The 15,251-nt window shown below is 38.1% G+C and overlaps 1 non-coding gene across 1 annotated transcript; it reads left to right on the forward strand.

Moving 5' to 3' along the window:
• Positions 1–12,543: 12,543 nt before the first annotated feature.
• Positions 12,544–12,649, forward strand: LOC117803922. The gene has a single exon (XR_004628037.1). It is a non-coding gene; the product is annotated as a U6 spliceosomal RNA (small nuclear RNA).
• The last annotated feature ends 2,602 nt before the right edge of the window (positions 12,650–15,251 follow it).

Genomic DNA, 15,251 nt, shown 5'->3' on the forward strand with positions numbered 1-15,251 from the left:
CTGTCATGTTTACCACTGTGTCTCCAACGCCTAACTCATAGCAGGTAATCATTAAATATTTAAAAAGCAGTGAAGGACTGAATGAATTTCTGAAGCCTATCTTTCTCAGTGACCTAGTTTTTGGCCATCCAAAAATAAATTTTGCTCCTAAAAAACCTTGCTGACCTGGTATTGCTGCTCTACTTATGATAAAATACTCAGTGCTCTTGATTTAATATTTGTAAATATCAAAAGACTAGATATATTTTCTAAGATCTATTTTCATGAGATAACAGACACATACCAACACAAACACACACATATACACAAGGCTGATAAAAGGATGGTTTTTAAAAGCTGCCTCAAAGCTGCAAACTGAAGATGAATTATATTTAGTCCAACTATCTATAGATTCTATTTTAGTATCTAGGTCCTAGATACCTTGAGACACACTACAAGAATCCGAAGCATCAAAAAGAGTAAACAAAATTCAGTCTCATTTACTAACATAAGAGAAAAGAAAGAGACATTTCAGAAAGACTTCTAAAGATTTTAGCATTTTCTAGTTACCCTTGAGTTAAGCAGAATGAATCTGAACATGTTATAGTATTTCTTAAGCTTCCTGTTTTCACTAGAAAAAGCTAATTAACATGAAATATTTGGATCATACAACCAAACTTTCCTTTACCTTATTCCTTGCCTATCATAGCAGTCAAGGTCAAACCAGGAAAACAGAAGACAATACAAGGTATTCAAAACACAAGCATATTTAATGCAGGGAATTGGTTGCACACGTGTTAGCATTGCTGAGAAGTCCAGTGGGAGCTGGGGAGGCCAACCCAGGAATTGGCAATAGCAGGAAGCTACGAATACTGCTAGGTGAGAGGGACAAAGGGAAGAGGGCCTGTTACTGGGGCCTGAGGACCAGGATACTTGATGGAAACTGGGACCAGGCGGGAGACTCAGCCACTGCCAAAGAAGTGCCTAAGGCAGAGATGGATGAGAAAACATACCTTGACTTTTTTTGTTCCTCCTGTTTTCTGATCTGAGGAGCACAGATTGCAGGGGGCAGCTCCTCTGTGAAACAGAGAAGAAGAAGGGAAGGCACACAGGCCCTGAACCAGAGATCCAGGATCCAGGCTACTGGTGATCTGCTTCTCCAGTTTCAGGGTCACTGAAACAAAGATCTGACTGTGTGACAGCTGACTTCCCATGAATATTAATAAACTGACATTCTTTTTTTTTTAAAGATTTTATTTATTTATTTGACAGACAGAGAGACAGCCAGCAAGAGAGGGAACACAAGCAGGGGGACTGGGAGAGGAAGAAACAGGCTCCCTGCGGAGGAGCCTGATGGGGGGCTCGATCCCAGAAGGCCCGGATCATGCCCTGAGCCGAAGGCAGACGCTTAAAGACTGAGCCACCAAGGCTCCCCTAAACTGACATTCTGATTTAAAACATTTTATTATTGCTAAAAAGACACTTTTCTAAAGGTGTTGTTCTTAAGTTCTATTTTTATATTCATTTCACATTTAAAGTTGCTGTTTCAAAAGATAACACTAACCTGCTCATTGTTATTATGTAAAAGACATACTACAAAAAATATATATACTATTCAATGTTAAGGATTATTCATAATAAGTACAAGCAGAGGAAACTTGCCAGTTTGCTGCTTCAAAGTGGAGAGTGTAGTTAAAACTGAGCTATAAGGGAAGAATAAATAAGGAGAGGCATAATAGCATTCAAAGGATGGGGATGCTAAAAACAATTTCTGACAAATTTCTGATGTCAAATAAGAATCATTTTGGAAAACAGAATCTTTGTTTTTAATTTTTTTAAAAAAGATTTTATTTACTTTTTTGACAGCGAGAGAGAGAGAGCACAAGCAGGGGGCATGGCAGAAGGAGGGGGAGAAGCAGGCTCCCTGAGCAGGGAGCCTGATGCGGGACTTGGTCCCAGGACCCTGGGATCATGATCTGAGCCAAAGGCAGACGCTTAACCGACTGAGCCACCCAGGCGCCCCATGGAAGACAGAATCTTTTTTAAAGTATGCCTAAAGTCACCATTGTCAAAAAGTTCTTATGGAAATTTAAGTCATTTGATTCTTCAAAAACGGATCTTGGAACATACAACACACACAAGACTTGCTCAGCTCGAATGAAATATCCGTTTTGATTGGCTAGCTCAGTCACTGCACTAAAAAGCCCTGACTTGCTCATGGCCGTGGTTCTTTGGTCCACGACCCCATCAGCTTGTAGAAGCCGAGTAACTGCCAGGCGTCACCATCAATGTTTGGATGGAGACTTTCCTACCTGTGGTAAATTGTGGTACAGGGAGTTGATTCTGAAGTGTGCATAAGCCAACCAGATGTCTTGTTAGTGCTTTGTCACTCCCCACTGCAGCTGATTCTTCTGATCTCAAGGGCCGTTTTCTTTTCAAAACATCACAGGGCGTGTGTTGTCATTAAAATCTCCCGGCAGCCTGCTTGGGCATGCCCAGTCCAGACTCGGCTGAGGCAAGCTCAGTCTTGTGAGGCGGGAGAAATTTAGAGTTCTAAACCATTGGTGCCCATTAAGGATTTTCTGGCAATTTTCATATGATTAGGAATGGCCAAACTGCACCTGGGGAAATTACATTCTCACTGCCTCCAACCCTCCTGTGGTTTTCAATACATTAGATCCTTTCTGCTTTTCCTGCTTTAAAAAGGTAAATTAAGTAGTGCAGTCGTGCACTACGAACCAGCTACTGTATTCCCTCCCAGGAGGGCAGCGTTAAGGGGAAAGAGTCTCATTAATTCAGCACAATCCACAGACATTACCCGTCCCTAACACAACAAACCAAGGAGTGCTGTTTATCTCCCTAGAACTATTTAACCCACTTCTCTCAGAAAGTTTGAATACTGAGAAGAGGTCAAGGACAAACCTTTTTTTTTCCCTAAAATGTCCTGAAATGCCTCAACAATATAGTCTCATTATTTAATACACCTTTAAACAGAAGCAAAGGCAAGAAATGGACACTATGGGATGAGAAAGTACTCAGATATGTCAACACAGAGACCATTTTTTAGTTTTTTGGTGTTTTTTTTTTTTTAAGATTCTATTTATTTATTTGACAGGGAGAGACAGAGCACAAGCAGGGGGAGCGGCAGGGAGAGGGAGAAGCAGGCTCCCTACTTGGGGCTTGATCCCAGGACTCTGGGATCATGACCTGAGCCAAAGGCAGAGGCTTAACCGACTGAGCCACCCAGGCGTCCCTAGAGACCAGTTTTAAATTAGGCCAGATGAGGATGTCTAACAGCACATCCTCTTTCCCATACTGGCCGCACAGCTCCTGAAATGGCTCTCGAGTCCCTGAGCTCTGCATGGCGGCAAGCACCACTTGAAAAAGGCCACTGGAGCCCAAACAGTTTCACCAACTCCCTTTTGAGACAAGATTATCCCTCAAACCTGCAAACATGGCACCCTAGAACTGCAGTATACTGCCATCATTTCACTTTTGAATGGTTGAAATAGAAGAACTTGCAAAAGTCCAAAACTTGTCTTCTAAAAAGACCTCCAATTCAAGTCAATACTCCAGTAACTTCCGGATTCCAGATGAAAAAGCACAAAAGAAAATTTAGTACAGAGGTGTCCTAAAAGTTCTCCCCTTCCCTAAAATTAAGAGCAGCTTTAAAAAAAAATCTTCTTTTAAAAGTGCACTGCCTAACTTTGGTGCAGAGATGTAAAGAGATTTGGCTTTTCCATCTTCATGGTCTTTATGAAACCAAAACATCCTGATAGGAAATGAACTAATTAGTTATTCAATTATTCATATACTGGAACAGAGTTTCTAGATTTTTTTCCCATACATCCAGAATTCTGTTATCCTAAGAGAGGAAATATCTTTTAAATGGTTTATTTTCACTTTAAGAAGAAAAATGATTCACTTTGCCTTTAAAAGCAACTTCAGGATATTGTAGATACAGTCGTGTAGACATGTATCTTCCTAGTAGGTTGCCCCACGTTTTACAGCATCTTCCTGTTGGATGTACCATACACGGTGGTTTGTTTTTCTGGTCATTTGTCATAGTGATAACTCTTTCCACTGCATCCAAATGTGGTCCCCCACCTGGATAAATAACAATGCAGTTCAAATAGTCTGTTGGATGCAGGAGCCCATTTTGAAAACTTAGCAATATGTCCAGGTTTTAGTTTAAATGAAAATGATTTCTTCTTACTATTTGAGGATCCAACTAGACTAGACGATGAAATGATTAGTGAATAAATTGCTAAAGGAAGCATACATGTTCTGTGAGGGAGGAAGGCGGAGAGATGGAATTAGTCACACCGACAGGATAAGGAATGATGACAAGTAGTGGGAGATGAGTAGGCATTCCCTGTTCCAGCTTTCCAAATAAATCCTTGTGAAAGGAAAGGTGTTCAATTAGAAAATTCAAGTAATAACCACCTAAGGAAACATAAGACATGGTATCTATACCCCCCAAAAATGGAAGGAAGAATAGGAAAGAATATTAAATGAAAATGATTTGACAGAGGCAGAGATCAAGAAATGGTACTTTCACAGGTCCAGAATTTTTGAATTATTCATCTTCTTCTTTAAAATGCGTCAGTTGTAATGAACTTCACCAGAGCTTTCCACACCAAAGCAATTAATGAGGCATTATACTGAGAATAAAAAGTAAAATAACACCCTTTAAACAAGTCTTTTTTTCCTTTAAATTATCATTTTTAAAAGAACAGAAATTAGATATTGCAATTAATAAATCCAACATCTTTCACAATTTAGGCACCAATATATCAAAAGGTTATCAATCTGTCAGTTTTTGAATAAAACATGGAAATAATCATGCTGCCTAATAACAAACTAATAAGGAAGCTAAGTGGAAAAGCATAGGCTGGACTGCAAACAAATAGCGTAAGTCTCAAAATGTCCCCCTGTAAAATTCAGAAGCTGGGCAAAACATCTGTTTGGCTGGCTGGCAGCCACCCTAAGCAATGATCCATGCCTTTTACTTCCTGGAAAAATAATTAAGCAGTAAATCCAACAGTTTCTTCAGCTCCCCCAAGAACTGAAAGTGCCAATGACTCAGAAGTTTATCATAAAAAAAAATGTGACCTGGGACCTTGAGTAAGCAGGCTGCCCAGGACCAGAAACAAAGCAGAGATGGAGGCATGGTGCAGAGCCCTGCCCAGTGACTTAGGGCTCCCGTTTTTGGTGTTTTGGTTGTCACAAAGCCGCCCCAAGTCCTGCATGAATGACCTGCCATCTCAAGCTTCTCCCCAGTCTCTCAATCCCTCCTCTCCTCCAAAGGCACCCGGATGAATCAGGAACCTGCATGAACCAGTCCTGACTCTGTGAAGTCTCATTTTCTCTATGAAAACAAAACAGGAGTTGAAGAAGTAGGAAGAGCAAATGCATCTGCTTTTGCTTAGGCTATTCTAATCCAGAAGACAAAACACACCTACCTAGTGCCAGCTCATGAGTAAGAAAAAAGGGAAAGAAGGCCACTGCTCCATGGTACTTAATTACATTTTCAATGGATAAAGGAGGGAAAGTATCCTATATGTGCTAGGCGCTAATATACTAGGTATGTCGCTCCACTAATGCATAATGTAAAAGAGAATTAAACCTGTTAAGAGAAGGATTTATTTTACATTATCATTTAATTACCAACAGGTCTCTATACTCAATTATAGTGCTATCGTTTCATTAGGCACATGCACTGAGATTTTCTAATTAAAACCCTCCCAGGTAACCCGATGTTTCGATAGATTTGATTAGCATTTTTAACTTTCTTTTTTCTCACTGAAAGTAAAATAACCTCTCTTTGTATGTAAGTCAAAAATAGCAGCCTTCTCCCTGGGTCCCTTTTAGACAGATACTATTCACCACAATTTCATGCAGATTGCCTCAGGGGACAACTTCACCTTGCACAATTCTATTAGATTATACTATGGCTTTGTATGGAGCAGAATCCTGTGTCTCCCTGCACCCGCATAATTTAAAAATTAAAAGTCAGCTCCACCACTAACTAGCGACATTTCTTGCCAATGATTTGATTCCTGCAACAATTCCACATTTGCCAACTGGGGACTGTTATGAGGAATAAACAACAAAATATGTGAAGTATTTAGCTCAGCATCTGCACGTAGTAAGGGGTAATTTTTACTGTTGCTATTGTCATTTTTGTTGTTGTTGTTGTCATCAAGATACAGCTAAGGAAAATATGCAGAGACTTCAATTATGGTATATGTTCTCAGACAACTTAGTTTCTGAAAGTCTATATTACAAGCATCTTGCTCCGTAGACGGATTGACACCCATTCATTTAATATTAAGGTTTGAACAAGTTATTTGTTCTGGTTATTCTCTGACTGCACCACCCATTCAGTTCTCTGCCCCTCCTGGCTCTGTTTTGTGTATCCCTAGGACATACCCACACAGTGCTCTCCTGCCCTCTGACTTCTGGTCAGATCCAGCCAATATGAGGCACCAACAGGAAGTCTGAGAATGAGAGAAGACAGGTCAGGAATATCTTCCTACACTGCCACCCTGCTTTGGGGCCCTAGTTGTAGCAGGGGTCACATTCTGGATGTCCTTCCACATCTCCAGCTTTCACTGGACTCTGTTAACAACCCTATTTCCTCCCCTGTTCCTTTGGGACCACGGTGGTATTAGCCTCTTCCCTTACTCATACCTGGGTTCTAAACACCCTTCACTGGTTTATTTATACTTTTAAATAGTCTCTTCATTAAATTCTCATTAGAATTTCATCCAAGCATGCCTCTGTTTCCCATTGGAACCATAAATGATGTGGCCCTTAACATATTTCCGTATAGGCAAGAAGATTAAGGTTCATTTTAAAACATTCTATTAAGCCCTTACTATGTGCTAAGCACTTGGCTAAGTACAAAGTGCAAAGGAACAATAATATATCTATATCTTTAAAGTGTGTGTCTCTGTGTGTGTGCGTCTGTGTGCGCGTGCACGCACGAGCCACAGTCTCTCTCTTCAAAGACTTCAGTCTTCACAAGGAGCTAGATCTATACCATAAATCATAATCCAGTGTAACAAACGTGGCCTGTGTATGTACAGAGTACATATCTGAGAACATAAAGATTTATATTCTAATTTATTTATGGAGGGCAGTCAGGAAGGGGAGTAGAGAGTAAGAGGGGAAATCTTTTAGTTTGACTTAAGGAAGAGGCTTTTAAGGGGCAGAATTATGAGAAAGTGGTGTTTCAGGCATAGAAGAGAATGTTTAAAAGTCATGATGACCTGAAGATATGCAGCATGTTTAGTGAATAGCAAAGTCATTCAGGGTAAGCAGAACCCAGCGCTAAGACTGGAAATGCAGCAAGGTAGGTAGAAGTCATCATGAAGGATAGTAAAGCAGCTGGAGATTGCCCGGTTTTGAAGGACATTACTGGAACCAGTGCAAAAGAGTTCAGGCTGTGGAATGATGACCCCAACTAAAATTTAAATTGATAATTTTGAAGACAATGAAAATAGGGTGAACATTTCAATGGATGGTAATAATACGGATGAAAGGTAAGAGTCTGAAACAGTAGCCACTGGAGTTGAAAAGCAGAGGACAGACATATCAAACAGGATTTCAGAGAAAATTAGCAGTATTTTAAGATCTTTGAATATAGGAAAAAGAGGAAGATGAGCTGCAGGTTCAATCTGAGATGTCTTGTTTAGACCACGTCATAAATGATGACTCGGTTAACTAAAATAGGAAAGAGAGGAAAGGGAGCAGGTTGGGCAGAGGTAAATGAGTTCCTTTTGAAAGAAAAAGTATCACCTGCTGGTGTTAAAATAATCGGTTTAAAAAAAGAGATGCGTGTCACTTTGAGGGAAAAGGAAATAATCTCACTATTAAATAATTAAAAGTCACACTAGAATTGCACCAGGTGATTAAAGTGAACAATGCCTCTTAAGTGCAAGGGATTTTACAAGTAAATGCTTTCGACATCTGAAGTCGGACATGCACTCTGAGCTGCTCCCTGTATCCCCAAGCACAGGTGGCCTCTGCCCGCGGGGCACTTCCGCTGCATCACCACACTGGGCTCTCGCTGGTTTCCTGTCTCTCCCACTCTCCAGGGCTTACTTTGACATACAGCCATAGGGACCCATGCAGGGCTTGGCACACAGTAAGGGCACTTAATACTCAGTTTTTAGGAGTCCCTGGCTGGCTCAGTCAATAGAACATGCGACACTTGATCTTGGGGTTGTGAGTTTGAGCCCCACATTGGGCATAGAGCCTACTTGGTGTTTTTTTGTTTTGGGGGGTTTTTTAAAGAATTTATTGATTTATTTATTTATTTATTACAGAAAGAGAGAGAGCATCAGCAGGGGGAGGGGCAGGGGGAGAGCGAGAGAGAGAATCTCAAGCAGACCCCACAGTGAGCATGGAGCCTGACACGGGGCTTGATCTGACCACCGTGAGATCATGACCTGAACCAAAATCAAGAGTCAGAAGCTTAACCGACTGAGCCACTCAGGCACCCCAGAGCCTACTTCAAAAAACAAAACAAAACAAAAAATAATCAATTTTTAGTATCATAAAGACTTTGGTAAATGCCAAAATTATGACACCCTTCAGTGTTTCAACATTAAATTCCAAAATAGTAGGAGATGTATCTTTTTTCTCATCAAATATTCTAGTCATTGGTAATTTTTTAAACTACAAGGATGCTTCCTCCCACTTACTACAAAAATAGCTAGATCAATCAGGTATTTTACTGAAGTACAATTAAGCTTTTGAAAACAGGATCACCCATGACAGTAAATCTCAACCTGAAAACCCCAATATTTTGTTCAAATAGTTCCCTTAGCAAAATTCTTTTGCATCTAAAACTGTCAGGCTTTAGGATCTGCACACATTATAATTATTGTTTTCTCCTTTTGCATTACCATGTTAAGAACTGGATTTTTGAAGCTGACAATATGAACATTGAACACAACTGTGTCCTAGTGAAGAATGTGTACACACACACACACACTCCGATACATACCAATATAGCAACTGTGTCACCATGCCCTGGATCTTACACAGAAACATCCAGGTCTTTACCACCAGGTATTAGAAGTGTGTTATCATCAATAAAACTTAATTCTTTCAGTGTTTTCAAACACAAATTATTTCTCTGTATTCTATCCGAGCTAACTAAGTGATGCATAAGATGGAAATGTTGATTGCTAAATTAGGGTAATACATCACTTCTCCAAGGGGACCTGTAGAAGGGGAAAAAAAGGCTACATGGACTCATTACACTTGGTTCTTCTTATCCTTTTAATTAGAACAAAAACTAAAAATGAAATTATATTTGACCCTGTTTTGCCATCAAATTCATTCACAATCTTATTTTCTTATTTTCCTTTCTGGGAGAATCTAAACATTCTGTTTCTGTGACATCCTACTAAAGGAAGTAGAATCTAATGAAAAAACCTTGAATTCAGTGTATAAAAATCTAGATTCACTTGAAAAGGAAGAGCAATAGTGAGGAAAGGGAATTGCCAAACCAACCAGACATACGCATTTTCTAAGGCCTCTATAATTAAACAGTGTGCTGTTGACGTATGACTAGCCAGGTAGATCAGCAAAAAAGAGTAAAGAATCCAGAAATACACACAATTGTTTGTAGTATTCAATGAAAGTGGAGTCACAAATCAAGCAGGAAATATGGGCATTTTAATAAATGGTGCAAAAATAACTGGACAGTAATAAGAAAAATTAATAAAAACAGAATTTATTTCTTACACCCCAAACTGATGAAAATTCCAAAAAAATAGAAATTTCAGTGTAAAAAAATGAAATTACACAAATACAAACATTTGTGAATTTCTCTATAACCTAGAAGTGAAGAAAAGTCTCCTCAGGCTCAAAATCTTAGAGCAATAAGGAAAATAATCAACAAATTTGACTATGTAAAGATAAAAAACGCATGATAAGTATAGCTTCATAAACAAAATTAAAAGGTCAACAGTGTTATTTTAAAAAGTCTAGGGATATGAACGAATAGTTTCTAGAAAAGAAAATACAATGGTCCTCATATGTTTAGGACTCTCAAATATGTGAGGCTCATAATTAAGAGAATAACTCATAGTTAGAGGAATAAAAATTAATATCACACAGATGTATTTATCTTATTTATCAAATTGACAGACAAGCAAGAGCTTTCCCACATACTCAGTTGGAAAGGCTAAGGGGAAATAAATACATATGCATTACTAAAAAGAATGAAAAATGTCACAAATGCTGTGGGGAAGCCAATTTGGCACTATCTAGCAAAATTACATATTATTTGTGTTTACTTTTCTCTAGGAATCTATCTCAAAGATAAAATAATAAAATGTGAAAAGTTGTATATACATGGCTATTTATTGAAAAATTAAAAATGGTAAAAAGCTAGAAACAACCTAAATTCTCATCAGTACAGGATAAATTGGGTTAACTCTGAGATACTTAAAATGGAGCATTATAGAACTGTAAAAAACATTACTTTCTCATATGTAATCTCCAGGATACACTGTTAAATGAAAACAGCAAGCTGTAGAAGAAATACGTCCATATACACTATATTATCATTTATCTAGGACAGGGAGGATATGTATGTATATGTGTTTCCACATGTACACACAATGGGAGATTAAGCTACAATTTCAAAAAATTATCACATATGATAGGAGAAAACATAGAACAGACAGACATAGGAGTCAGGAGCAGGGAACTTGTAAAATGAATCTGAATATTTTGCCATTCCAAAAAGCAAGGAAGTTATCAAAAATTATTGGAACTCATATATAGAGTCCAATAATCAAATGGAACTCATAAATTGGAACATCATTATATAGAACTCAGGAACCATCTTGAAATAGCTCCCGCTGTTCAAAGATGAGTCATTTGCAGCACCAATAAGAGGAATAACATCAGTGGATTTAAAGGAATCAAATATGTTGAAAATCCAGGAATTTGCAATGATCATTTTGAAAAAATTGATCATCTTTGGAGATTGCTGGGAAAACCAACCCATTATTCTAAACACTAGTAAATAAAGGGAAAGAATCATACAGGTAACTTGTTTTTCCAGTCAAAACTGCACCACAACGTATTTAAAAAGTTAATGAGAAATTCTGTCTATGGAAGTATTCCACCTAGCATATAAAGATGTAATAAAGTAATTGGAATATCACCATTTTGCAAATCCCTAAGTAAACTCTGAGCCTGGGAAAGAATGATTCTTAATGGCAGCTAACCTCACAACAGAAGACAACTGGACATTATGCATCTCTTGATGGAAATTTACAACACCACGTAAAAAGTAGTCTTGCCAAAAAAAATAGCCTAAATATGGTCAAGCCTCTTGATCTGACCAATGGGACAGGAAACACCTGGGGGATGGAGAAACAGATTGGAGGGGGGGGGGTAGGATTATTTTTGTTTTTTGATTTTTAAATGAGAATGCAATTAGCAATATCCAGAAAGTAAGAAAGTTCACAAGATGAATTATTCAGTTTCTTCAACAAACCAATTTCAACTAAATATTAAAAAATAAAAGTTAAGGTAACCTATGAAATAAAAAATTTTAAGAGACCTCCCAACAGAATGCAGTGCGTGCAGCCTGTCAGAATGCCAATTCAAACAAACCAGCAACATAGAATCTTTAAACAAACAAATAAAACATGTATGAGAAAAACACAGACTGGATATTGGGTGATATAAAGACATCACTAGAATTTTTTATGTATGAACATGGCACTATGACTATGCTTTTTAACAAAAGTTCTTTTTTGTTAGAGACATATATTCAAATATTTATGGATGAAATACATCTGAGAACTCATTTCAAAAGAATTCTGGGGGCAGAGACAGTAAAGGTGGTGCAAATGAATGTAAAGGTGGCCGTGAGCCAATGAGTGTTAAGTCTGAATAATGGGGACATGCAGGCACATTGTACATTTCTTTCACAATGTGTATTTACAATTATCCGTAATACACTATTGGTGGAAATGTAATATGATGCAGTTGCTAAGGAAAACGTTATGAAATCCACCCCCAAATTAAAAATAGAATGACCATCTAATCAGCAATCCCACTTCTGGGTATTTATCCAAGAGAATTGAAATCAGGATCTCAAAGAGATAGGTGCACTCCCATGTTCATTGTAGGATTATTCAAGAGCCAAAACATGGAAATAACCTAAATGTCCATTGATGGATGTATGGATAAAGAAAACATGGTATACACATCCAATGGCACATTATTCGAATTAAAAAAAAAAAGAAATCCTTCTATATGTGATGATATAGATGAACCTAGAGGACATTATTCTAGTGAAACAAACCAGTCACAGAAGGACAAATACTGCATGATTCCATTTACATGAAGTATCTAGAAGAGCCAAACTCATGGAAATGGAGAGTAGAATGGTGATTACAAGGGAAAGGGGGAAATGGGAATGGGGAGTTACTATTCAATGGGTATAAAATCTCAGTTATACAAGATGAGTAAGGCCTAGAGGTCTTCTGGACAACACTGCCTGTAGTTAACAGTCCTGTAGTGCTTGCTTCGGCAGCACGTAGACTTAAATTGAATTACACAGAGAAGATTAGCACGGCCCCTGCACGAGGATGACACAGAAATTCATGAAGCATTCACTATTTTTAAAATATGATACTGTATTGTGCCCTTAAAAATCTGCTAAGAGGGTAGACTCATGTTACATGTTTATAGCACAATTTTTTAAAAAGAAGAGGAGAACAAGCATCCATGATAAAAAGGATGAAAAAGGACCTACGTACAAATCTTGGATCTACCATTTGTTGTCCACTTAACACTAACCAGATCACTTACACATTCTGAGCCACCATTTTATTTTTATATAAGAAAGTATATAATAATAACTGTTTTATAGATTGGTTTGGCATCTCTACTTTTGGATCTTGATAATTGTTAATTGAAAAAAAGAGGTTTGGGAATCAGAGGTGACCACGTTTAAATATCTGTCATTATTCTATGACATTAGGCAAGTACTCAGCTTCTCTGAGGCTTATTTTCTTTCTTGTAAAGTGGGGATCATACCAGCAACAGAGCATTTTTCTGAGGGCTATGTAAAGTTGGCACTGTATAAATAGCACTTTTTCTCCTCCACGAAGCCGTTTTGATTCCCAGTTGGAAATATTCTCCTAATGGATATATTTTGATTATTGTACCAATAATCTCCCTAGAATTATTATTTAATACTTTTTTAAATAAGACCCTGGGCCCCCTGTAAACAGAGATCATTCATATCCTCCACCTCATGGAAGGTATATCACACACAGTTGGAGATCAATACATTTTGATGAATTAAATCCCTTGAATAGATTAGATGCTACCTTCACAAACTGATTCATCTCCTGAAACTACCCACACTAAATGCTGTTGCCATATGTCACTTAAATATTGTAACATGTACATAAGATCCTTGGGAAAGTGTCGGATTGTTTCCTGGACAAACCACAAATGTGATAGGTAGAAAACAGAGCAGGATTTGTAGTCCAGGTTGATCAACACAGTGACCTGGGTAATTTACTGACAGGTGACAACTTATGGGAGGACTGTTCGCTCCAGGTTTGGCCGTTCCTACGTGTAATACAAACATGTCACAGATTCTTCAGTAGAAAATTGTAGCAGAGAGTGTCAGCTTCGTTCCAAAAACTGTGGAGCTGTGAAGAACCACCTCGCGGATGTCCCTGCTGTGATGGTGAACAATGGTAACGAAGCGGTGGATTTCTACACAGGTGCCACTCACCTTAAATCAGGTCAGTAATGAGCACGGGAACATGAACGGAGTCTCCGAAACACAACGGACTCCAAAAGAGCCGATCTGAGGTGACAAACCAACCAACCTTAACGGTAGTTTCAACATATTCCCCCTTGACAGTAAACTCAATTCCAGCATTCTGACAACATGGTGACAACATAGTTTTTACTTCTGAGAATTGTAAGGCCCTTTTCTCATAAAACCTGAAGAAAGCCAAAAGCAGTTCAATTAAAATGTCTCAATGTGATCATCTGTTATCTATAGCTCAGTGGGACAGCTCAGCTCAGCGGAGGCCAATAGAGCTGAGCTGTACCCTCTTCCCAGAATATTCCCTAAAGATTCTTTGAAGCTATTAATTGTGCAGGTCACTGTAGCAAAACTCACTCCTCAGTGCTCTCCTTTGATGTTCACAAGCAAACACTAGAGTGCAGTGTAGATAAAGGGAGGCTTTCTCTCTAATTAAAAGAAAGATCATGATCTATAATTTCAAAGTCCATCAAACACAATCCTATAAAAACATATGAGCTACGCATGAAGTTATAGGATCTCTATCCCCCTCCAAAAAAGATAATAAAACTAAATCAAGCTCAGTTTATACCTTACAAAGTAGGACACTTGAAAGGAAATCATTGCAACATCATTAGTTCACCATAAAGTGATGTGCTTATATTTTGTAAGACTAGGATGGCACTAAAATCTTTAAAATCTCCACACAATTGTTCAAAGCATATTTGATGCCATAACTCACAATTTTATGGATATTCTTGGTTTACATCAAATATTTTACATATCGTGATGTGGGGATTTTATTTCACTTCCTGGAAAATTTTATGCCTAAGAAGGGGTGTGGAGCAATTGCAATATATTCCATAGAGTTTTCTTCAATTTACGTTATTACATTCTGAAGTGAGCTGAAATATGCCAAGGCTTTATGTAACTGAAATTTTCTATTATTTTCATGGCTTAAAATGGGAAAGTGAGTGGAAAATAAATGTGGAAAAGAACAAAACATATATCCGTTGTGGTCATATGTGGCCATAATCAGGAAAACCCTACAGAATTGTTTAAGGGAGAATGTGAACAAATGACTGCATATATTTAGCAGACGCTGCACTCACTGCGATAAACTAGAGCTTAATTCCTCCTTTAAAAAACCTGTTCAGAGTCAAGATAAGATTCATTATTCCTGAAACAAAAATCCTAATTCCAACAGACATATCACAGATAATTCTTGTGACATGAAAAAATGAGCCAACGCTCCCAGGAGATGGAGAAGCTTTGTAAAAAGCAAAGGAGCACAAACATATAAGTGATAACCAAGAGGATGATCGTTCTCTGCTTATTGGACAAAAATAGACAACATGACATGCAGCATGTAACAAAGTACTAAGCACACAGTACTGTCCATTATACTTTTTAGCGGAAATATTAATAGGTGTTGGGCAGGCACATTGTCAAACAT

The sequence above is a fragment of the Ailuropoda melanoleuca genome, chromosome 9 (genome assembly GCF_002007445.2).
Source record: "Ailuropoda melanoleuca isolate Jingjing chromosome 9, ASM200744v2, whole genome shotgun sequence".
NCBI lineage: Eukaryota > Metazoa > Chordata > Mammalia > Carnivora > Ursidae > Ailuropoda > Ailuropoda melanoleuca.